At 44.4% G+C, this 25,540-nt stretch overlaps 1 protein-coding gene across 4 annotated transcripts in view; it reads left to right on the top strand.

The window, feature by feature from the left end:
- Nucleotides 1-797: 797 nt before the first annotated feature.
- The window catches only part of ZHX2 (zinc fingers and homeoboxes 2), a 211,492-nt gene continuing 186,749 nt past the window's right edge, over nt 798-25,540 (top strand). For 2 of the 4 annotated variants that reach the window (XM_056823149.1, XM_056823144.1), the window contains exon 1: nt 932-1,277. The gene's annotated coding sequence lies outside the window, so the exon portion shown is untranslated. Of the gene's footprint in view, nt 839-931; nt 1,278-18,931; nt 20,574-25,540 lie in introns of those variants that run through there. The other 2 variants (XM_056823146.1, XM_056823145.1) reach the window with 2 other exon arrangements.

The raw sequence follows: 25,540 nt of genomic DNA, 5'->3' as shown, positions 1-25,540 counted from the left end.
CAGAAGTAGGCATCTCCTTAAGCCCACGAAGTCTCGCTTTCAATAATTTTTTTAAAAAGCATAATTTTCATTTTTTTTAAAGTTGAAAGCTAAGATCTCCAACTGGCATCAGGAATTCGTGTGGAGAAGGGAAACCCCGTTAAACTACTAGGTTAACGTGACCTAATTTTTGAAGGATAGTTATATAAGTGAGTTCCCAGTCTCCCCTCCCTCTCCCTCAGCCCCCGTCAACAGTTGCAAACGTGAAATGTCTCGCCTGCCTTTCCCCCCCCTCTTTTTCTTTCCTCTTCTTTATAACCGAAGCACAAAGAGGAGGGAGCCCTGGACACAAGCAAACTGATTTCACTGCTTTCTACGCCCCTTCCCCACCCACCCACTCCAGGGTCTGAGGCGGTTTCGATCCTAAAAGGCGGCGACAAGCATTTGCTCCAGTAGCTGCATCCTCCCTGCAACTCGGCTTTTGCTTCTTCCCTCCTTCTCACCGGTTCCTCTATCTCTACTCCACGTGGTCAGGATCAACAGTTTGCAGAGCTCATCAGTGACACCTTGAACTTTTCATAAAGAAAAGGGGCATTTCCCTTACAAGACGCACACCGTCCGTTTGCGGGGATGCACCACCACCCGAGCTGTACTTAATATTCAATGATCTCGCTCTACACTTCTCGCAGAAATTCCACCGAGTCCGTTACTGAGATCACACTTTTAAGTTAATTTCCCTCCTCCTCCCCTCTCTTCCCACCACCTCCTCCCTCTAATTGCAAATAAACAGCGCGTGTTTAGGGGTATTTCTTTCCCTCTTTAGAAAAAAAAAATATGTTTGCGACGCGTCTCTGGCGGGGTAAGAATTTCAGTTTGCAACTTTCCGCGGAATACGAGACCCGGGTGGAAGAGCTGGTGGTGGTATCGTATGCAAATACGCATGCTGACGTTAGAGATCATGTGGGTTTTGGCGTAGATTCCCCACTGATCGAGGGATTTTTTTTATCCCCCCCTTTTTTCCCCCTTTTTTTTGAAGGGGGGGGATTGCCACCGTCTTCCCGTTTGGGGTATTCTTATCAATTAGTATAATTTTAAACCCCACGATAGGATTCGGTTCCACGGTGTGGACTGGGGGACCAGTGGGTGTGTGTGTGGAGGGGGGTGGCTGGTGGTGGTGGTGGTGGTGGTGGTGGTTGGGGGGGGGGGTGTAGAAACAGCCAGAGTTCCATTTTGGAACGTTCGCGCAGTGTCTCCGCGTTCCAAACCCGTGTCTCCGCGTTCCAAAGCCCCGGTGCAAGGTAAGAAACTTCCCCCCTCGCCTCCCCTCGCGGCGGCCGAGCAGCGCCCCCCCTCCCCCTCCCTCCTCCTCCTCCTCCTCCTCCTCCTCCTTCTTCCTTTCCTTCCCGGCGCTGAAATCTCACACACTTCTAACTGCTCGCTGCACCAGGAGCACCTCCGATCGCCGGCGACTCCGACCCAACTTTCCCACCGGCGGCGGCGGCAGCGGCAGCGGCAGCAACAGCAGCCCCTTAAAATGTTTTGTTAATGGGACTTGGCCGGCTTTTTGAAAGGGGGGGAGGGGAGGAGGAGAGGAAAAGGGAGGAGTGTTTGTTCAAAAAAAATTTTTTTATTATTATTATTATTATTTTTAGGAGCAAGAACTGGGGGTGGGGGGTGAACATTGATTTTTTTTCCTCCAAATAAGTTTTGGGTAAATGGGGGGGAGGAGGAAGGGAAGGAGGGGAGGAAAAAAAAACATGTCTACGTTTCCCTATGTCGACATAAGCCACAAAAAAATATGGCGTCCGCTTTCGACAGGGCGTTACGTAGACGCGACTCTCGCTTGCTTTATTTATTTATTTATTCATTCCTGCCGCGGCCGGCTCTTCCCTCCTCCCCCTCCCTCACTCTCGAGTCCTGGGGAAACTGCGGGTCTTTTGTGCTGCGAGCGAGCCTCGGTGGGGACTTGACCGAATCTCCGCTGTATCTGTGTTTTTAATAGTTAAATAGGTTGCACGCTTCTGTGTGTGCGTGTGTGTGTGTGTGTGTTTCTCTTTTCTACCCTTTCCCTGTGACGATTTGTCGTAATGTGGTGGCAAGAACCATGCATGACGCGGTGGGTTGTTTGCAGCAAGGAGGTGGGAGAGAGAGAAAGAGAGGAAGCCACAGCAACAGATACATGGCCAGTGGACTTAGGCTGCTCCCTGTCACTGTTTCCAACTCAGGTGGCACCCAGAGAGGGGTGTGTATAGAGCACTAGAGAAAGGTTGTTGTAGTGCGTGTGGGGGGCTGGGAGAGGCTCAACTTGCCCTAGTAGCCGCTCTTGTTCCTTACCCCCCCCCAGTTTATTTCTATAACCCCCCCTCCTAAGCCCCCCCAACTCCAAATGGCTCTTTTAGGGAGTGCCCCCATAAAAGGTTCATCTAAGTTGCTGTTACTAGCTTCTTTGCTGCTTTCCAAAGACTTGTTCTAACAGCTTTGCAAACATCTTCTAGCCGCTTTGCAGAAGATGAGCAGAAAGTTTTAAACAACAAGTATCACATGTATCCCCTACCCCCCTTTCCTTTTTTTTTTCCTTTTTTGCTGTGCCTTTAACTGTTGGTGACTGAAGTCTGGAAGGAGAAAGCTTGTTTTCTAGGCTAAGAAGAAAACTTGGTTCTCAGCAAAGAAAGTTGTGATTTGCTGGATTGATGGACTTCCCAGTCTTGGAGGGGTCTCTGACCTCAACTCTTTCCTGTCTGGTTCCTTCTTTCCAAATGGGTTACACCAAATAATTTGTGCCTGGTAGGGATGGGGCCTTTGGGGGGCTTTTTCTTTGAGAGGAGAACCCAAGGAATCTAGCCTGTTGCTGAGCCCCTTTTAAAGGGTCACTGTCCAGGTTTGGGTCCTATTAGTCCCACCAGAGCTTCTCAGGTCCCAAGGGTCACTGTTTCCTGAGCATCTTGTAGATCCTCCTGCTAAAAACAATAGCATGATAAGCTCGAAATGGGTGCAGAACACTAGAGAGATCTTTGTTCAGATTTCTGCCCCAAAGTAACTTTATATTTGTAAAAGAAATCAGTTTGAGCAGCTCTGTCCTGGGGCAACAATACCACAAAGCGCTGGATGACAACCAAACTGGAATAAATAACTCATAAAGTGGCATATTTAATATTAAAAATAGATTTATGGACTCTGCATGTGGTTGAGTAGAAATGACATAACGTTGATTTAGGTGACAAAATATATATAATAAATGAATGTATGTATACACATCATATTAGAGGGCTAGAAAAACAACTGTAAAAAACATTGAAAGTGAAATCTGCCACTGATGAAGCTAGACTCATGGTCTGTTTGCAGGAATGTTCTTTCCCTGGTCAAGTGCTCCCTGGTTGCTCCTCAGTTTACAGAATATACCTTTCTTTCTGGCCAGATATAAGGTCAGCTCCGCTTCTACCTGAAGTTATTACTCTGGGGGAGAATACTTCAGGAGGCCAACATTTTATTGGTAATCAGAAACATTAGTCTCCATTCTAAATAAAAACTCAAACACAGGGATCTTTATTAGCCCAGAGGAATTGTATTCACTTTTCAGAAATAGAGAGTTTATGATAGCATTTTTGCTGCCACCTTTCTCTAACTAAGGCCTTGCCTCTCCTTTCCCGTCTCTCTCCCCAATATCTTGTATTGAGGCCTAATGGGGGCATAGAACTCTGAACTTGAAGTCATAGCCTGACACTTACCAGCTATGATTCTCTTGACAAATCATTTAACCACCCTTCTCTTCGATTTCTTCATCTATAAAGTTGGGATAATACCATCAGTGGGAAAATAAGATGAAAAGTTTTTTGTAAAACAAAACACAATATTTGTGAATTCTTATTCCTATTATTACATTCCCCCCAACCCTGATTTAAATGTAAACTTACTGAAGGCAGGAAATGTTTCTTTTCCTTTTGTTTTTGTGTCCTTAGCACCTGACACAATAAATGGTTATTGATTGATGCTAAGAGGAAATACATGTCTTTTTTCATAAGGACACAGACACAACAGAGCTGGAAAAGACTTCATTTAGTTCAGCACCCTCATTTTACAGATGAGAAAACTGAGGACCCAGTTTACATGCCCAACGTCACAGGCATAATATGTGTTAGAAATTAAACAGATGTGTTGATGCCAGTGTTAGTCCTCTTTACATTATACCACATTTGCCCCATAGCATTTGGGCAAGCAGATTCCATGGCAGCTGCTGGTGCATGCTTACAACTGCATGCCTTGGAGGATCTGATCCTAATGGTTTCCTTTATAACTTCTTTCTCTGATATTCTGGTGCATTCGTCATGGACATTGTATAGATCTTGAGGACTGGGGAGTATTGGAAAGTAGACATCTCAGAGGAAAAATCGTAGAATCTCAGAGTTGAAAGGATCCTCCAAGGCCAACAAGATCACTACATAGGAAATCCCTCCGCAACATACCCAACAAGTGGCCAGTTCAGTTGCTATTTAAAGTATTGGGAAACCCCTTCTATCCTGAGATAGACCATCCCACTTTTTCCACAGTTATAAATTATTAGGAAGGAGATGCGAAAGTAGAGAGCAGTAGCTGGTATTTAACACCACCACTCCTAGCCCCTCAAACGCTCTCCCCAGTAGCCAGACATGAGAATTTGCCCAGCCTGCTTGAGAGGAGACCTCTTTGCAAATCTTAGAGCACCATATAAACAGGAGCTCTTACTATTAGTCCAACCCTTCTCCCTTGAGCAGATTTTGGATAGATGCAAGTTTAGGTACCTTGGACCAAAGAAGACAAAGTAGAGGATGAAGGCCCAGGGACTGCGATGGTTCCTTTTTTAGAATGGGTTTCATCAAGTGCTTTATGCTTGGTATTAGTCAGGATTTAACAGTTGGTAACAATCTGCTCTTCTCTGACAATAGTGCTGGTAGAACTGAACACGCTAGAAGTGTCTGGCAGCATTGTGTGATAGAAGGCAAATTGGATGAGCTGCCTGCCGGGAGGCCCAGATTCTAGTTATGGCTCTGCCACAAGGGTTGCCGTGTTACCCTTAGCAAGTCTTTCTCAGCGCTGTGCACTTCAGCTTTAAAGGAGGGAAAAGGACTAGAGCAGGGATTCTTAACCTTTTTTTATTTCACAGACTCTTTTTGGCAATCTGGTGAAGCCTTTGGATCCAATCTCACAATAATGCTTTTAAGTGTCCGAAGCAAAATGCATAGGATTACAAAGGAAAAAAGATCAAATTATTTTTAAAAATAAGTTCCTGGACCCCAAGTTTAAAACCCCTGGTTAGACGGTGTTTGAGAGCCTTTTCCCTTCAGCAATCTTTGACTTTGAATTACTTTACTTCCCAGAAGTACAATAGAAAAAGCAACAGATTTAGAAAACCTTGATTTCAATCTGCTCTTTACTACCTGTAAGAGCCTGGGTAAATCACTTCGTGGAATTGAACTTTATAAGCTAGGGAGGAGAGAGGGGCCAGACTAGATAATCTCCCAAGAACCCTTCTAGCTCTTCCATTGCATGAATTGCTTTCTCTGATGGATTTCTACTGTGGTACTTGCTCTACTTTTTGGGTGTGTGAAATTGGAGCCAATTTCTTTGAGTCAAGAACAAAGGATCAAAATAAATAAACATGAGGCATTGATTTATCGTTAAGGAGACCTTAGATGTGCTGTGTCATGGGAAAGCCCAGGCAAGCCACTCTTTTGAGGATGTCCAGCTATTCTTTCTCCTCCCCCACCCCACTTCTGAACTTCAATGTATTACGGTTCCAAATATTTCCCCATGGATTTTTTCCAGTGCTCATACTTTAAAAAGGCTGGATTAGTCATCTTCAAATGCTGAAGGTGGAAAGAACACTAAAAGGTCTTTGGGGAGGAGGAAAGGGTCCAGATGTGATTTCATTGGGGAAGGAAACTATCCTCATGCAGAGCAGCAGCTCAACCTCAACTTAGTTCCCTGGAGCCACTGGGTGCTTAAGTGACTTAGTACCCATGGCTACTCAGCTAGTTTGGGCCATGGGCAGGACCCAAACCAGGGCTTCCTGACTTCAAAGACAGCCCTTTACTATGCCACTGAAAGAACCTTCCTAAAACATTAAAATAAGTTTCTCTAAGGCCAAGGATGCTCATACTCAAGGGAATTTAGCATGTGGTTGACCTGAAATATATTTTGCAAACAACACCACCCCCATGTCTTTCAATTTAGCTTTCAAGGCCATTTTGGACCCATCCTTCCTCTCTTTAATTTGTGTTTAAAAATCCTTTGCCCTGATTGAACTTTGTTTGACTGTATTCCATTCTTTATAATATGTAGCAAAAATCGGTAGCAAAAAGGATGCTCACTCCATTGGAGCAGGTGGCATCAAGATGAAACAAAGTAATGTGGTCATTAGGATCCCACACTTCCAGTGTTTAGTAATGGGGTGACTTGTTGGCCTCTTTGAGACTCAGATTTCTTCATCTGTAAAATGGGGCAATAGTACCTGCTTCACGGTGCTGTTCAAAGTCAGATAATATAATATGCATAAAGCAATGTGAGTGAATTTCAGTTCTCGGTCTGTGGCAGTGCTGCCCTGCAAGTTATCACCCTGCATTGTTGGCTTCCTGGATAGGGATGGAAGTCTCTCTTAAGTGGGGGGGGGGGGATTTGCAGTGGGAGAGCATAATCAATTTGTCTGGAGGAATCAGAGCCAAACCAAAGACCTGTGTGTCTATGTTGAATGGGAAAACAGAATCATCTTATAGGGCTGTGGTCTGAACTCTGGACCTGCTCCTCAATCAAACAGAATTCTGTTATTAGTGGACATAGTTGACACCTGCCAAAATTGTGGACTTTCTTTGGTGAAAGAGATCCACTTTGGGAGAAGAGGGGAGCTGCTTTTTTTTTTAAACAGAGCAAAGAAATATAAACTTTTAAGGAGCAGATCTGAAACAATGATACAGTATTTGAAATTCCAGATTTCAAATCTGGAAGCAGATAGATGAATAGGGAAAATGAGCAAGGAGGTCTGGGAATCTTAGGATCATTGATTTAAAGCTGGAAGAGTTTTTAGAGACCACCTAGTTCAACTATCACTTTACACTTGAAGAAACTGAGGCTCAAAAGTTGTTTGCCCACGTCCACACATTTCATTAGAAAAGCCTGTATTCTAGTCCTGGTTCTTCCACCACCACCTTCCTTGACCTTGGACAAGTCATTTCGATTCTATTCCACCAAGATTTATTGTCTTGCCTCTGGACTTTGATGATTGGAGGAGAGAGTGGGGCTGATGACTTGGTGCACCTCTACCTCATTCAAATCTAATCCATGCCCAATAAAGATATCACCCCATAGTGCCATTGGTCCTCTTTGAAAAGGAAGGTTTGGGTCAGCTACATGGGACAGTAGATGAGTGTCAGATCTAGGGTTGGGGAGACCTGACTTCAAATGTGACTTCAGACATTTCCTAGTTGTGTGACCCTAGGCAAGTCACTTAATCCCAATTGCCTAGCCCTTGCCCTTCTGTCTTGGAATTGTTACTGAGATAGAAAGTATGGGTTTAAGGAAAAATAGAAAAAAGGAAAGGTAGGATGGACAACATGAAATGTCTGCCAGGTGCAGGGTGCTGTCCTGGGTGCTAGGTCACACAGCCAGAAAACAACCACAAACAAACAAAAACAAGCCCTTCCCTTAAGGAGCTCACATTCCATTGAGGTGGGGAATAAAATATATGCCCATAGAACTTTTAATGCTAGGTAATTTGGCAGCACTGAAAAGTAGAGGGAGAGGCTGGAGATGACACCTGAACTGAACCTTGAAGGAACAGAAATATTCTGGAAATCAAAAATGAGGCGAGAGGACATTCTGGGAATGTACTTAGGTATGTGCTTGGTGGCAGGAGATGGAACCAGCAGTGGCTCAGTGGATTTTACTTCTTTGGTCCTTAGTTTCATTTTCTGTAAAATAAGTATTGGGCCAGATGATTTCCAAGGTTGTTTTCCAGCCATGAAAATCTGTGGCTGATTTGGATCATGGCTATTAAAAAATGTTTCCGGGACAGCCCTGTGGATAGAGAATGAGGTGAGTTCAAATCTGTCCTGAGCTCTGTGACCCTAGGCAAGTCATTTAACCCTCATTGTCTAGCCCTCTCTTCTGCCTTGGAACCAATATGAAGTCATGGTTCTAAGACAGAAGGTAAGGGTTCTTTACAGTGTCAGATAAAAACAATACCTTTCAACACATTTTCAAGTAAATGCCTACTCCGTACAGCATTAGGGATGGGAACTGGGAGACCACTTTTAGATTAGACTTGGTCCCAAGGCCTCTAAGAGGATTAGCATAAAAGGAGGGTAAGACACATTCGACCAACAGCATTAAGTGCCTACTATGTGCCCCAAATTGGTGATACAAAGTAATGCATCATAAGTGTTTTAGAGAGGTGTGTGGACTGAAGGGGGAAGAGGAAAGCTGAGGTGAGCTTCCATCTGTAGCTCTTACAGGGAAGGGTGACATAGTGTTCCAGAGAAAGTTTCCTGGAGTGAGGGGCATTGGAATGGCCTTTTAAAGGACGAGGTGAGAATTTAGCTGGCTAAGAGGAAGAAGGAGGATGTGCCAGGTATATCGGAAGCTTCGTGGGCTAACGGCATGGTGGAAGGGATTATTGTTTTTCAGGCCCTTTCAGTCACATCCAGGGACATCATTTGGGATTTTCATGGCAAAGATACTGGAGTGGTTTGTCGGTACCTTCTCTGGTTCATTTTACAGAAGAAGAATCAGGGTTAAGTGACTTGCCCAGAATGTGTGAGGTCAGAGGTCAGATTTGAACTCGGGAAGGGAATCAGAGAAAAGGACATTCGGGTTAGAAGGGAAACTGTGTCAGGGAGCAGACCTAGAACTAGGAATGAAGCTATCTGGAGCAAATCAACTGAGTAGAGGATGCACTATCATATTGTTCCTCAAAGAGGTTAGATCTTGTTCTATAGGCCTTGGAGAAGAAAGTGAAGTGGCTTCCAGGGACCAGCCTCTGGCAATGGCAGCCTGAGGGCATTCGCACCACTGTAGCATCCGCAGTACTTGAGAGAGGAGGTACTGCCTCCAGTCACGTCATGCTGGTTCTCCAGGCAAAGCTCCATTTGCCCCATATTAATCGTGGCTCTGGTAAAGAGACACGGCTAGAAGGGCAGGCGGTTACTGTTGAACACTGAAGTCCAAGTCCTTCTTGGTGTGCTGGGATGTCTCTTTCTGGAATAAATCGTGTCTGCCCCAATAAATCTTGGTATATTTTTGTGATATATGTTGGTGTATGTATTTATTGTGTATATATTTGGGATACAAATATACATACACATATAATATAACATATTTGTATTGAGGACAAGAGTACATTTAAATCAGTGTTTTGGATAGGTTAAAGAAAAAGCCTCCTTAAGTCCCACCAGCATTTTCTCTTCTTCCCACTCTTAGATGTGACCTCCCTGGCCTTCTCTTGCCACAGCCTGGCTCCTCTTCTGTGTATAGCTTAAGAGCCTATCCGCCCTGCTTTTCTGCTGTACATTCAGCATTCTCTCTAACTTAACATTCCCATCATAGCCCGAGAAAAATGGAGAGAAAGAAGCTGAGCATTTTGAAGCATGCTTTTAAAGAGCCTTGCAAATGGCCTTCAGTTCAAGTCTGGTAGGCGGTGGGGGCTGGGGGAGGGTGGAAAGAACATTGAACTTGGAGGCAGAGTTTGAGTCCGGCCTCTGCCCCTTAACCATCTGTGCGATTTGGGAGGGGGAAATCACTGAACCTCGCTGGGCAGCTTCAGGTAATGAGCTCCAAGGTGCCTTCCGGCTCTGAAGCTGAAGATGACTGTTTAAACAGTAGGCTTTTCCAGATCTGATTCGTGGATCATAGATTAACTGGAAGGGAGCTCAGATGCTGACTACCCCAACGCTTTCATTTTATAGATGAGGAAAGCGTCTTAGATGTGGGGGAATGATGCAGGCTACCAGGTCAGGAAGGCCTGGCTTCAAATCCTGCATAAGGAGTGTTTTGGCTGCGGGATCTTGGGCAAGTCATTTAATTGGTATTGTCTGTCTGAGTTTTCTCATCTGTAAAATGGGCATAATAGCACCTCCTGTGCAGGGTTGTTGGGAGGAGCAAATGAGATAATGATTGTAAAGAGCTTAGGATAATTTCTGACACATATTAAGCACTATATAAATATTAGCTATTTTTATTAGTAGTACTACTAGCTGCCATGGGCGTTGTGAGAATAAAATTAGATACTTTCTGTAAAGCACTTTGCAAACCTTAAAAGCCCAACATAAATGCTTTGTTCAGTCATTTTTAGTCTTGTCCAACTTTTTATGACCCAATTTGGGGTTTTCTTTGCAAAGATCCTGGAGTGGTTTGCCATTTCCTTCTCCAGCTCATTTTACAGATGAGGAAACTGAGGCAAACAGGGTTAAGGGACTTGACTAGAGTCACAGAGCTAGTCAGTGTCTGAGACCAGATTTGAATTCAGGCATTCCTGACTCCAGGTCTGATACACCATGCACTGTCATCTAGCTGAGATGGATGGATGGATGGATGGATGGATACAGGTAGAAAAATAAGTAGAGAGAGATGTAGGTAGAGAGGTAGGTAGATTGATAGATCTAGGTAGAGATAGATTAGATATAGGTAGGTAGATAGATACAGGTAGAAAGTTGGCTAGAGAGAGATAATTGTAAGTAAAGAGACATAGCTGTAGAGATAGACTCCCAGGTAGATAGGCAGTAGGTATAGATAGATAGAAAGATAGACAGATGGTGTATTTATATCCACTTTGCAGGGGAGTTTTTTTTTTTTAACCAGAGAAAAGAAACACACAGCAAGCTTTTATTATTTAAATGAAATGTCAAAGGTAAGTGGAAGAACTAGGATTTGAACTCGGGTCCTTTGACTCCAAATCCAGCACTCTTCACGTGGCGTACCATGCTGTCTTTTAGAAGACAGAAGAGCGGTTCCCTAGGGAGGACATTGAACTCTTTTCTTGCATACTTACTTTGAAACTGTCTCTAGGATTCTGAGAACTGCACTTGTAGAAACACCTGAAGATTGGGCTGTGGGGTGGTGGAGGAGGAGGGAGGGGGAATGGCCAGCCCTGTTGGTGTATTTCTACAATAAGAGAGGATCACTGTAATTGAGAGCCCTTGAATCATAATGCTTCCTGTCTATAGATCTCCCCAGCTGTAGAGCCATTTAGTTAAATGGCATGTAGAATTCCTTTCAGTCAATATTACCTTCATGCTGTTCTTAAAATATGTGAACACCGCTGAAGCTAGCCAAACAACAAAGCCGCCTCCTCCGCCCACTCCTGGCCCCAGCTCGTGTTCACAGTGCCCAGGGGACCACTCAGGGCATACTAGGGCAAGGGGCAGGAAAAGAGGAGGGGCAGGGAAGGAATTTCCAAGTCATTTTTATTTTCCCTTTGTTGTTGAAACTTGCTTCTTTGCGACCATTTTAGATGACTTGGGAGGCCAGAAGACCCGTCTGGACATAGAATTCTGGAACCAAAAGAACCCTTGGGGGCCATCTAGAACCCAAACCTGAACAAGAATCCAGTCTGTAGCATTTCTGACAAGTAGGCATCAGAAGGGAATGTGGTACAGTGGAAAATGAACTGTTTTAATGATGAAGGGATCAAATCCTATCTGTGAAACCATGGACTGGACCTCAGTTTGCTCATCTATAAATTGAGAGGGTTGGACTAGGTGACCTCTAAGCTTCATTCCAGCTCTTGATCTGTGAACCTATAAAACACCTTCTACTTAAAGACAAGAGAGGGGGCAGCCAGATGACTCAGAGGATTGAGAGCCAGGCTAGAGATGGGAGAGGTCTTGGGTTCAAATTTGACTTTCTAGCTATGTGGCCCTGAGCATGTCATTTCACTCCCATTGCCTAGCCCTTATCACTCTTCTGCCTTGGAACCAATACACAGTATTAATTCTAAGAATGAAGGTTTAAAATAAAAGACCTCTAGAAAGGCAGAATCCTTTGCCTTCCCAATTCCACCCATTCTACTTAGGGAATGCTTTCATTGTTTGGAACATTCTCCTGATATTAATCCTGAATTTTCCTCTCTGCACCTTCCAACCCCCTTGTTTCTGATTCTGCCTTCTCACCCCTTTTCCACATGACGGGAGGTCTTTCAAGTACTTGGAGGCAGCTGTCATAAGTCCCCACTCCGTTAAAGCTGACAGTGGGACGTTTGGAAGTGGCGAGAGTTCGGAAGGTTACTTTTTGCCTCTCTTATTTTGTTGAGGTGAGGGTGGGGTACCTGCCAGCTGAGGGAGGGAGGCAGCCTATTGGCCTTGAAACAAGGGGAAGGGCCAGGCCAGGGATCCTGGCGGGGAGGCATGCTCCGAAGCAGAGCTCCTCGCTTGTATCGTGCTGCCAGGTGGCCTGCTAGAACTTGGTGCAACAAAATTGGATTCTAAGAGCGCCATGAATTTATGCCGAACATGAGGAGATCCTAACTGTTTTATATTGTTTCTAAGAGAAAGGGCTCTTAGGTCAACAGAGCAATATATTGCAAGTGGCCTTGGTTGTCTCCTGGGCTGCAGTTATAAATTCAGGGAGTCCCAGGTTGAGATGGAAGTTAGTCCTACTTTGATTTAAGTACTTTCCAGAGAGCTGCCATTTCATTGGTCTGGGCTCTTCCCTCCACTGCGACGTATCCGTGCCCCCATCTGTTTCAGAAGTCGCTGTAGCCGGTAGCCAGCCTACCGTGAGGGAAGAAGCCTTTACGGAATGCCGTCTATATTCAAGAACTGTTGCTACACCCTTCGTTATCTCATTAGATCCGCAAAACATCCCTGGGAGATAAGGGCTAGATTATTATCCTCAATGTTTTCTTTGTGTATTATTTACGTTATTTCTGTGTTATGTTTGTGTATTATTTACAATTGGGGAAACCAAGGCAGAGAGCAGTGAAATGTCTCCCCCAGTCACACAGCTACTGAGTGTCAAAGGACAGATTTGAACTCATGTCTTCCTAACTCCAAACTTAATAGTCTTTTCACTGCGCCACCTTGAATGACTATTATCAGACTGAATTTGGACTCGGGTCTCTCAGATGCCTAAGTGTCCAGCACTCTAAAGTATACCTCCCTGCCTCTTACTTTAATAGCTACCTGGCCCTGCATTTCACTGGCCTCGCTTTTTTTTCATGCAATGCACACTTCCATATTGGTCATTGTAAGAGCACACACATAACCAGAACCCCAAATACACTGATGGGAAAGACGACTCCAACTGCTCTTTTCTCTGGAGGTGATCGCATTTCCTGTCGAAAGTCCTTCAGGATTGTCCCAGATCATCATCGCGTTGCTGTACTCAGAGGAGTCACGTTTTCACAGATAATCATTGTCCAATATTGCAGTCATTGCAGACAATGTTCTCCCAGTCCTGCTTATTTCACTCTGCATCAGTTCCTGCAGATCTCTCTGACCCTTTCTGAAATCATTATTTCTAATAGCACAATAGTATTCCATCACCAACATGTACCACAGTTTGTTCAGCCATTCCTCAATGGAGGGACACCCCCCTCAGTTTCCAAGTCTTTGCCACCACAAAAAAGAGCACCTATAAATATTTTTGTGCAAAGAGGTCCTCTCCCCTTTTTTGTGATCTCTTTGGGATATAGACCCAGTAGTGCTGTTACCAAATCAAAGGGCAGGCACTCTTTTATAGCCCTTTGGGCATAGTTCCAGATTGCCCTCCAGAGTGGTTGGATCAGTTCACCACTCCACCAACAATGCATAAGTGTCCCAATTTTGCCACATCCCCTCCAGCATTTACCGCTTTACTTTCCTATCATATTGGCCAATCTGCTTAGGTGTGAGGTTGGTGTCACTTTCAAGAACCAAAGTTACTCCAAGCTTATCTCTGAAGAAGAGATGGGAAGATATATCTTCCTCCCTTCCCTTGCAGAAATATGAATGTGAAAAACTGCCTACCATCAGATTTGACTGAGATGTTGGTTAACTTTATTGAACTTTTTCTACTTTTAACTTAACTTGGGTTTTGGGTGTTGGAAGGGTTATAAAGGATGACTCGGGTTTGGTGATGGGGAATGTATGCAGAAATGGAGGGTGACTGGGGGCAGCTGGGTGGCACAGTGGATAGACTGCCAGGTCTGAAGTCAGAAGGGTTTTCAAATCTGGCCTCAGACATTTCCTAGCGGTGTGAGCCTTAAGTCACTTAATTATTCTGTTGGTGTCGCCCTTGCCCTTCTGACTTAGAGTTGTTGCTAAGATGGAAAATAAGCATTGGAGAAGAAAGAAAGAAAGAAAGAAAGAAACTGCTGGGGGGTGGGGAGGGATATGGGTTAGACTCTCCAGAGTGGGACTTTCACAGACCACAGGGTGATTTAAACCCTTTAAAAGCTCATAGGTGTACACAGTGGGAGCTTATATGCTCCCTTTCTGATGCCTCATCCGTAGCACTGTCATATGGTTCAACTTCAGAAACAGATATGATTTTATCAGTGAAAACAACATTTTAAAAAAGATGCACCTGCTTCCTTGCTTCACCCTAAGGACCATGGGACTTTTCCATCTGGCTTACAGTTTTAACCTCCTACGTGTGTTGTCTTCCCCATTAAAATGTGAGCTCTTTGGGAGCAGGGACTGCCTTACTCCTCCATGTGGATTCCCCCTCCTCGTGCCTAGCTTAGGGCTTGGAACATAGTAAATATATGCTTTTTCTTTCATTCATTCCTTTTTTCATTATTTTGTCAAACCTAGCCTCTGAAAAAGGCATACCCCACCATCAGGACCTACAAAGGTAGTCTTTGAAATACCCAAGTTGGCTGGTGATCATTTTTTTAACCCTTATCTTCCATCTTGGAATCAATACTGTGTATTGAGCCCAGGCAATGGGGGTCAAGTGACTTGCCCAGGGTCACACAGCTAGGAAGGATCTGAGGTCAGATTTGAACCCAGGACCTCCATCTTTAGACCTAACTCCACCCCTGTGACAGAATTTTCAGCTAGAATTCTCAGCTCTCCTGCTAAGCTGTGCAGAGTTTTCAGTACACATGGAGAAAACAGAGGATCTAATAGGCCTCATTTCTTGACTTGGTTGTTTCTCCCACGTTGGTTGATATTATTTTCCCTCCAGTTGGCTAGTTATCCTTTGTTGCCTGGCTTACATCCTGCCTTCTTGATGAAATTCTCCCCAGTCAGCCCAGCTACATGAGCTCCTCCTCTTCCAGACTTCCATTGGAAGTGACCTCTTCTCAGAGGGGAAGTAGAAGAAGTAGGACACCTCATGCAACCCTAGATCCCCTCTAGGATGTCTCCGGTTCCTATCAGCCTTTGCTTGAAGATCTCCAACAACAAACTTGCTCCCTCTTGATGTGGGATGATTCTTTTCATTGTCTCCCCCCAACTCTAGAAGGCAGAATTCCAGAAAGATTCCTACCATCTGCCCCCTGGCTTCCCTGCTTCCCTGACTTCTTTCAGCTTAAATCCCACCTTCTGCAGGGGGGTCTTTCCCAGTCCCATCCCCCCCCCTCCTGCTAGTGTCTTCCCTTAGAGATTTGTTGTCCAGTCGTTTTCGGTCATGTCCCTCCTGGCAGACTCATTTAGGGTTTTCTGTTCAGAGATACTAGAAGTCCTTTGGCATTTCCTTTTCCTGAAGCAAACAGGGTGAAATGACTAGCCCAGGGTCACCCAGCTTATTCTGTTTCTGAGACCAGGTTGAAACTCAGAGAGATGAGTCTTCTTGAATCCCTGCTCAGCGCCCTACCCACTGCCGCCCAGCTGCCCCAGATTACTTCTGGGATCACCACCATCCATCTACTCGCTAGGTCTTGAACACAGCTGGCTGTTTAGTTTTCTCATTAGAAGGTGTGTGTCTTGAGGGCACAGACCTTGACTCTCTTGAATGATGAAGAATGTTTTCCTTCCATGGAGCCTAAATCGTTCTCATCAGCTTCCACTCATCACTTCCACTTCTGCCTCTTGCCCCCTAGCAGAACAAGCCTAACCCACGTATGAGAGCCCTTTAGGTACTAGAAGGTACCTATAGTGTTGCTCCCCGCCCAAGCCTTCTCTCTTCTAAGCTCAGTGGCTTTGGGTGCTCCAGCTGATCTCCAGGTGGCATGATTTCTAGTCACCCTCCTCATAGCCCAGTACAACCCTTATTGTCTCTGCTGCTTGTTGGATGATTAATCGTCCTGAAACTTTGTTTTGGTTTTTAACCTTTGTAATAATAATAAAAAAAATTAACCCTTATATTGTCTTAGAAGCAATACTAAATATTGGTTCCAAGGCAGAAGAGTGGGCAGGGCTTAGGCAATTGGGATTAAGTGACTTGCCCAGGGTCACATAGTTAGGACACGTCGGAGATTAGATTTGAACCCCAGACTACTATTTCCTGACCTGACTCAATCTGCCTGACTCTCATTAGTATTTAGCTTTTCCTGGATAGATGCCTTCTCCCTAGGAGCAGGGACTGGTTTACTTTTCTCATTGATTCCTCAGCACTTAGCACAGTGCCTGGCACAGAAAAGTCATTTGATAAATGTTTGTTGATCAGTTGATTGACTAATGGAGTCTATAGATTCTTTGATTGACAAAGTCTGGTTTTTACACAAAGTACCTTCCACAGAGAGGCCAGGGTGTGTGGTGGCTAAAGAGGTGGTACATTCTGGTTACATGATCCTGAGAAAGTCATTTTTATCTTCTTTTCTAAGCCCTTAGTGTCTAGTTCTGGAGGAGGATTTATTCTCAAATCTGGCCTCAGACTCTCCCTAGCAAGACCCTGGGCAAGTCACTTAGCCTCAATTGCCTAGCCCTGACCTCACTTCTGCCTTGTAACCGATATTTATACTTAGTTGCAATTCTAAGATGGAAGGTAAGTTTTCTTTTTTTGATGCAATTGGGAAATATTTAGCAAAATCAGTAAAAATACAACAGGACACAGATAATATTAAAATGTGGTTTTCTTTGCTATTGTGCGGCCAGCTGGGATTTGCATGTACAGTTCAGCAGCTCTCATTTCCTTTGTTTTAAATCTTATATATTTTTTAAATTGGTCAATTTCAAACATTATTCCTTGGTTACAAAAATCATATTCTATTCCTCCCTCCCCTCCCCCCCTTCCCATAGCCGATGCGCAATTCCAGTGGGTATTGCATGTGTCCTTGATCAAAACCTATTTCCATGTTGTTGGTGTTTGCACTAGGATGATTGTTTAGAGTCTATATCCCCAACCATATCCCCATCAACCCATATAATCAAGCCGTTGTTTTTCTTCTGTGTTTTTACTCCCACAGTTTTTCCTCTTTCTCATAGACCCCTCCAGCTTGTTCAAGATCACTGCATTGCCACTAATGGAGAAGTCCATTACATTGATTGTACCACAGTGTATCAGTCTCTGTGTACAATGTTCTCTTGGTTCTGCTCCTCTTACTCTGCAACACTTCCTGGAGTTCAATCCTGTTCACATGGACTTTCTCCAGTTCATTATTCCTGTTAGCATAATAGTATTCCATCACCAACATATACCACAATTTGTTCAGCCATTCCCCAATTGAAGGGCATCCCCTCGTTTTCCAGTTTTTTGCCACCACAAAGATCGCAGCTATGAATATTCTTGTACATGTCTTTTTCCTTATTATCTCTTTGGGATACAAACCCAGCAGTGCTATGGCTGGATCAAAGGACAGACAGTCTTTTAGTGCCCTTTGGGCATAGTTCCAAATTGCCCTCCAGAATAGTTGGATCAATTCACAACTCCACCAGCAATGTATTAGTGTCCCAACTTTGTCACATCCCCTCCAGCATTCATTACTTTCTGTTGCTGTCATGTTAGCCAATCTGCTAGGTATGAGGTAATACCTCAGAGTTGTTTTGATTTGCATCTCTCTGATAAGAGATTTAGAGCACTTTTTCATGTGTTTATTAATAGTTTTGATTTCTTTGGCAGAAAACTGCCTATTCATATCCCTTGCCCATTTATCAATTGGGGAATGGCTCCATTTTTTTTATACAATTGATTTAGCTCTTTGTAAATTTGGGTAATTAGACCTTTGTCAGAAGTTTTTGTTATGAAGATTGTTTCCCAGTTTGTGGCTTGCCTTCTAATTTTGGTTACATTGGTTTTGTTTGTACAAAAACTTTTTAATTTGATGTAATCAAAATTATTTATTTTACATTTTGTGACTTTTTCTAAGTCTTCCTTGGTTTTAAAGTCTTTCTTTTCCCAAAGATCTGACATGTATACTATTCTGTGTCAACCTAATTTGCTTATAGTTTCCTTCTTCATGTTCAAGTCATTCACCCATTCTGAGTTTATCTTGGTGTAGGGTATAGGGAAATGAGCTCTCATTTCTATTGAGTTTTATTGCAATGATGTCGGCTACTACAAGTTGCCAATCTACATTAGTTTGGAATTTCTTTACCTGGGAAACTTTGCACCAGTGAAATCATGGGTTCATCCCTATCTTCCACAAAGGCTAAGACAGCATTTTGGACAAAGTAGATGCTTAGTATCCATTTGTTGATTAATTGACCAGGCTGAAAGATAAGTACCTTCTCTCCCTTCCTTCCTTCCTTCCTTTCTTCCTTCCTTCCTTCCTTCCTTCCTTCCTTCCTTCCTTCCTTCCTTCCTTCCTTCCTTCCTTCCTTCCATTCCTTCTCCCTCCCTCCCTCCCATCCTTAGTGTCAGTTCTAAGACAGGAGCAATAAAGGCTGAGCATTTGAGGTTAAATGACTTGCCCAGGCTCATGCAATTAGGAAGTGTCTGAGGCCAGATTTGAACCTAGGTCCTGCTGACTCCAGGCCTGTTGCCCTATTTGTTGTGCTGCCTAGTTGTCCTTGCTTTCTTTTTTAAAAGTAGATTTTTATTTGTATCTTTTAGTTTTATATTGCCTAGATTTCTCCTTGCATCTATCTCTTCCCCTTCCCAGGGCACTATCCCTTACTACAATTTTTTTTTTGAGGAAGAGGAGGAAAATTTTCAGCTAAATCAATGAATAATATATTGAAAAAAAGTGACTTTACCTGCAATGTTCCAAACTAGCAGACTCTTGCCCTTCCACAAAAGAGTGGGGAAATGGTACAGGGTTTACTTTTTGAGACTTGGAGGGCATGGTGGGAAAGATGTGAGACCTTTGGGCAAGGGAAGACCTGGGTTTGAATATTGCTTGTGATGTTCACCAGTCGTGCCACTCATGGGCAAATCACAAATCTAGCCTAGTCTCGGTTCCTGCTTCGGTTAAATGGGGATAATCCGCTGGTGCTTACCTGTTGTGAAGCTCCCATGAGATTATGTCTATAATGGGTTTGGCAAACCTTCAGGCTTTATCAGAATGCTAGCAGTCCTTTCTGAGCTTCACCTTTGACTTGGGTGGACTTTGTAGGAGGCAGAAACAGCAGCCATCTGTGCCCTGGAGTCCACAGGCATCCTGCCATAGTGCAGGCATCTCCTGCTTTTATAGTCCATCAGCTCCTCTTGGCAGGAGCAGCAGCTGTGGCGGCCCATTTGAGCATGTCTGAGACTCATCGTCTCCACTATGGCTTGTGGTCCTGCCTTTTAATTAACTTGCTCTCCCCCCACCTCCAGCCCCAAGTCATGGAGATGGGCTTGCTGTCTGTCCAGGCTAGCGCGTGTACGGGGGACAGGGGGAAGAGCCCCCCCCTCTCCTCTGTCCTCAAGGCATTGCCTTCCGTTTGCGCAGGCTGCCTCCCACCGTCCCAGCACTGGGGTCACAGGCTGCTTTTCGGACTCTGCGTCTGGGAATTCTTCCTGGCAGAGTCAGCTGGTTGTTAGAACAGTGCCCTGGGATGAAGGCGATCTGGGCTGATGGCCAGGCTCCGTTACTGATTTACTGAGTGACTCAGGCAGGACACTTGACTGCTCTGGGACGGCACAAACTGGAAGGCTGGGGCATGGCTGACCCAGCAATTTTCAGTGGAGCTGCACAAGTTACTGTTGGTTCCAGATTCTGACGAGAGGCCGGAGCAGGGTGACGGGCGGAGGGGTGGCCGAAAGAAGGGGCCTCCCTCCGGAGAGGCAAGCCGAAAGAATCCGGGCCTGTAGGGGAAGCACCGACGGATGGTCGTCTGTCCTCGACGAGCCCTTTGGGTGTAGGAGCGCCATTAGGGCTTTGCTACTCAAAAGCCACCTTGATTCCCGTCGCTCGGGCGAACTGACCCACTTCTCTGAATCCTGGAGGCCGGGATAGCCCCGTCTCTTTGGCCTGTAATTTAAGATCAGAGGTGCTATCACTTTTTAAATATTTGACACCTTCCGTAAAAGGCTCCCTGACAGTTATTCTGGACTCACTGTGCCATCACCTCATTGTGAGGTACTTACACACAGTCACAATCACAATGACCCAGTGTGGCGTGCCTCACTAGGACTCATCATGCGTACTACTGGTACATTTTGGCATTTGATAAGCCCTGTTTTGTGTTGTTGACTAATGGTTGTGTTATATGTATGTGTTGGCTCCCTGCCTATACCATCTTTTTTGTGGGCTATGGGCCCCTTTGGCGGTCTGGGAAGCCTAATACTGCCGTGGTTTGTTGCCTGAATTCATAACTGAAGGAAATGCTAAATTTCAGCTAGAGGTTAGTATAAATAAAGATGTAATTTTTTCTGATCCAAGTTCGCGGATGCCCAGACATCTATCCACAGACTTCTTGTGGATTCCGGTGTTGAGAATAACGGATCTAGACCATAAGTTCCTTAAGCACAGGGATTTTATTTTGTATTTCACAGGATAATTGACCTTAAGCTGGACGGTATCTCAGAGGCCATCTTGGTCAGAGGTGTCTGACTAATGGCTCTGCAGAATTCCAGAGTGCTGCCTGAACCAGATTAAAATGTAATTAGAAATGTTTAACCAAAAAAGTAAAAAAATACCAGGAGGGAGATAGTGTTAATGTGTGGTTTTCTAAGTCAAAATATGTGGTTCCGGGGTCTGTTTCTATTTGATTTTTGACAACACTAATCTAGGCTGGCTCCCCCCATGTACAGATAAGGAGGCGGAATCTGGGTTGAGTGATTTGCCCAAGGTCATACAAGTAGTCAGCACTGTGCATCTTCCCTCAAACGCCAAACTTTTATTGTCGTTCAGCCATTTCGGGCATGTTCAATTCTTCTAGTTGGAGTTTTCTTGGCAGAGATTAGAATGGTTTACCATTTCCTTCCCTGATTCATTTTACAGATGAGTAAACTGAGGCAAACAGGGTCAAGTGACTTGCCCAGGGTTACACCGTAAGTAACTGTCTGAGGTCATATTTGAACTCAGGAAGCTGAGTCTTCCCGGCTCTAGACTTGGCTCTCAATCCACAGCTCCACCTAGCTGCCTCTTGAACCCCAAACTAGGTTCTAATAACCTAGCCTCGGCCAGTAGAGCAGGGTGATGTAGTGGATAGGCCTCTTGGAGTTAAGAAAACCTTCAGATCCTGCCTCTGACCGTAACTAGCTCTGCTTTCCCAGACAAATCTTTTAAGCTCTGTTTCTTTACCTTTCTCATCTGTAAAACAAGAAAGCTCTCTGCAAGGACCTCTGAGGGTTCACTCCAACTCACAGTCTAGGATACTATAATGAGGTATAGCAGATAATGTGCTTGGCTTTGGAATCAGGAAATCCAGGGTTCTCTTCCTGCCTCTGACCCAGAACTAGTGGTGTGAGGTTGTCAGAGTCTCGGCTCACTCATTAAGATTCTGTGTTACAGACAACCAGCTGATCCTTCTTTCTCTCTCCCAAGTGTCTTGTGCTGATGAGTTGCAGGTCCAGATTTGCCCCTCCCCACACCCCCAATAGCAAGAAGAGTGGGAAAAGCACCGTATTTGGAGTCAGAGACTTAGCTTGTAGGCCTATCACTAACATGACTTACTTGACCCCAAAGAGATCATCTTATTTATTTGGGCCTCAGTTTTCTCATCTGTTTTGGGGCCGGGTCTACTAAGGTACCTTGGGGCTCTGACATCCCATGATTCTTTGAAACTGTAAAAGGTAGGAGCAGCTAGGTAGCACAGTTGGATAGAGTGCCAGGCCTAGAGTTGGGTGAACCTGGGTTCAGATTTGACTGAAGACACTTCCTAGCTATGGGCAAATCACTTAACCCTAATTGCTAGCCCTTGCCACTCTTCTGTCTTAGAATTGATACTAAGACAGGAGGTAGGGATAGGGAGGGAGGGAAGGAAGGAAGGAAGGAAGGAAGGAAGGAAGGAAGGAAGGAAGGAAGGAAGGAAGGAAGGAAGGAAGGAAGGAAGGAAAACTTTAAAAGACCATATAAATATGAATTAGTATCACTCACCTTACTGGGTTGTTGTGAAGGGAATTCTTTGTAAACTTTAAAAACACCATATAATCAATCATGAGTTATAATTGTTATTATTACCCACCTCAGAGTTGTGAAGAAAGTGCTTTTAATTCTCTCCAATTAATTGATTGAATTTATTAAGAGAAAGGTAGGAAGGGTCCCAGAAATGCTTTGGCTCTTAAAAATGAGCAGAAACTCTCAAAGAGGGTGTCTCCTCAGAGGTTATTTCCCCCCTACAGGGTAGAAGGGAGGATTTTTTTTTCCTTTAAGGTGGAAGATTTCTAGAGAAACACAGATGTAAACACCTCTGAAGAGACATCCTAATCCACAAGAGCATTCTAAATGCAAACTCCTCCTATGCTTTTGTCCTCAGGTTCCAAGACCCCCTTGGCTAGTATGCTCTCCTCAACAGTGCCCTTTGGTCTGATGAGTTTTTATAACCAGGATTTTTAATCTCTAAGACTTGTGTTGATTATTCCTTGAGAATTTCCCTACTTAGGTCTGTGACCCTGGGCAAATCATTTAACCGTGTTTGCCTCAGTTTCCTTATCTGTAAAATGAGCTGGAGAAGGAAATGGCAAAGCCATCCTATTATCTCTGCTAAGCAAACCCCAAATGGGGTCATGAAGGTTCAGACACAACTAAAAAACAACTGAAAAACAAAAAGGTTTTTAAGGATGGGGGAGACATGAGCATGTTTGTTGGCAGCAGAGAAAGAGCTGGTAGATTGGGAGAGAATGAAGACATTCAACAGAAATTGGGGAGCTTGGGAAAGGGGTTGGGTTTGTTGGGAAAGGTGAGTTCCATTTCCAATGTGCTGAAAATGGTGCTTGACAAATGTTTATTGAATTGAACATTAAAGGTAGTAGATGATAATGGGGGAAGCTCTGTTGGAAAAAATGAGAGGAGATGGGATTAAAGGTGCATGTAGAGTAGTTGGCCTGGGCAAGAAGTGGGACCACCTGGCAGAAAGGAGAGAAAACTGGTCACATGGAGAGAAAGGTCGAGGAGGGAACTTACTGTGATCACGATGAATGACCTCCATTTTCTTAGTAAAGTAAGAGGGCAGATCCTTAGCTGAGAGGAAGAGAGAGAGAGAAAAGTGTGAGTATTGAGGAGAGAAAAAAATATATATTTGGATCAGCTTTTGTGGGAAGCAAAGTAGGGAATCAATCAAAGACGAGTACAAGGATTACCTTGCTGTGGTAAGGGCCCAGTGCAGTTAGATAACGCAAGTACAGAGTTGGCATTTAATAACTATTTGTTGAATTAAACTGAATTAGAACAAATAGGCCCGTCTATATCACCACTCATGGGTTTGTTTGGTTTTTCTACCACTTCTCTGCAAACACTGCCCCCCCCCCCACTAAGGTTTTCCCTGCCAAGATTATGGAGGCCAGCTTTGGAGTAAAGCTTGGCAGGAATGTACCATCCCAAATTTCTCATTATGTCTATTACACAGTGCAAACTTATGCTCAGCTTGGACCTCCCCGCTCGGAGCCCTCTATGCTGAAATAACCAGAAAGGGATATTTTGCACTTGGCTCAGGTCTGAACGTTGAACCCAGGCCACAGGAGGAGCTGGAGAGGTCGTGTGGCTGATGGGGCTTATCCAGAAGTTAGGGCCAATGGCCACTTCAGAATTCATTCTCACCTTGGTGTTTTTAGACTGACTGCATGATTTAGAACTTTCATCTCTCTCTGCCTCATTTTCCCCCATTTTGGAAAAACGGAATGGAGACCATGAGTTTGTCCTAGGGTTTGGAGAGGAAGAGGACGGACTGGACCTGTGATTCCTGTGCTACAGGAAACTCCTAGATAAGGACATTTTCTCTATCAGCACAGGTTGGCACCTTTTCAGCAAGTCATTCTGATTTTGGCGACCATTGAGACAATAAAGGTACTTGCCTGCTGTTATAGAGCTAGGATGTGCCCGAGAGCACTTGAATCTAGGTCTTCCTGGTTCTAAGGCTAGCTCTTTATTCCCTATTCCATACCACCTTTCCGAGGCTAAGGAGATTGTTAATAAAGTAGTAACTTGCCTCAGCCTCTCCACAGTAACTGCGTGGAAAAGAGAATTCTTAGGGGGAATGTAATAATAATTGTCCGTGTGCATCCAGCACTTTGAGGTTTGCAAAGTCCTTGACAAATATCTCATTTTATCCTCATGATTCTGGCGAGTAAATACTCTTTATCGTGATCATTTTACAGTTTTCTGAGGAAACGGAGGTAGACAAGAGGTGAAATGACTTGTCCGAGGGTTTCTGAGGCTCGGGCCTCCCTGACTCACTCCCTCGGGGCCCAACATTCCATCCTCTAGACCACCAGCTGTCTCTACAAGCCGTTGCACCTCTGTCTGCCTCCATATTCTCTTCTATAAAATTGGAATATCATATCTTCTACCTCCTAGGGTTGTTATGAGGATAAAGCAAGATGACATTTAGAACATGTTTTGCCAGCCTTGGAAGTGTTATATGTTAGCTATTATTGTTTTATTAGATTATTGTTATTATAGGATTGTCTTCAGTATGTTTGCTAGAGGCATTAACCTTGTTCTATCTGGCCCCAGAAGGCAGAACTAGGAACAATGAGTGGAAGTGAGAGAGGCAGATTTTAACCTGATAGAAAGTAAAACTTCCTAACAATCAGAGTGGAAAGAGCTGTTCTGTGAGGTAGTGATTTCCCTGTCCTTGCCTGTATTGAATCAGTGAAGATAGGCAGCTGTCTGTCACAAATGTTGGGGGGGGGGGGGGCAGCTGGGTTGCTCGGTGGACTGAGAGCCAGGCCTGGAGAGGGGAGGTCCTGGATTCAAATCTGGCCTCAGACACTTCCCAGCTGTGTGACCCTGGGCAAGTCACTTAACCCCCATTGCCTAGCCCTTACCATTCTTCTGCTTTGGAACCAATACACAGTATTAATTGTAAGACAGAAGGTAAGGGTTTATTTAAAAGGAAGGAAGGAAGGAAGGAAGGAAGGAAGGAGGGAGGGAAGGAAGGAAGGAAGGAAGGAAGGAAGGAGGGAAGGAGGGAAGGAGAAAAGGAAGGAAGGAAGGAAGGAAGGAAGGAAGGAAGGAATATTGTTCAGACGAAGGTTGGACTCGGTGGCAGTGGAGAGCCCTTCTGACTTCATGTGCTTTGAACCTTTGGCAAGCAAGATGCCTTCTAAATGCAAATTGTTATTTGCATTGTTAGGCAGCAAATCCAAACAGTATTTATTAAACACCTACTATGTGCAGATCCCTGTGACGTACTGGACATACAACTCA

The sequence above is a fragment of the Monodelphis domestica genome, chromosome 3 (assembly GCF_027887165.1).
Source record: "Monodelphis domestica isolate mMonDom1 chromosome 3, mMonDom1.pri, whole genome shotgun sequence".
Taxonomy (NCBI): domain Eukaryota; kingdom Metazoa; phylum Chordata; class Mammalia; order Didelphimorphia; family Didelphidae; genus Monodelphis; species Monodelphis domestica.
Note: the sequence above shows the minus strand (reverse complement) of the source record. Positions and strands in the feature narration are given on the sequence as shown.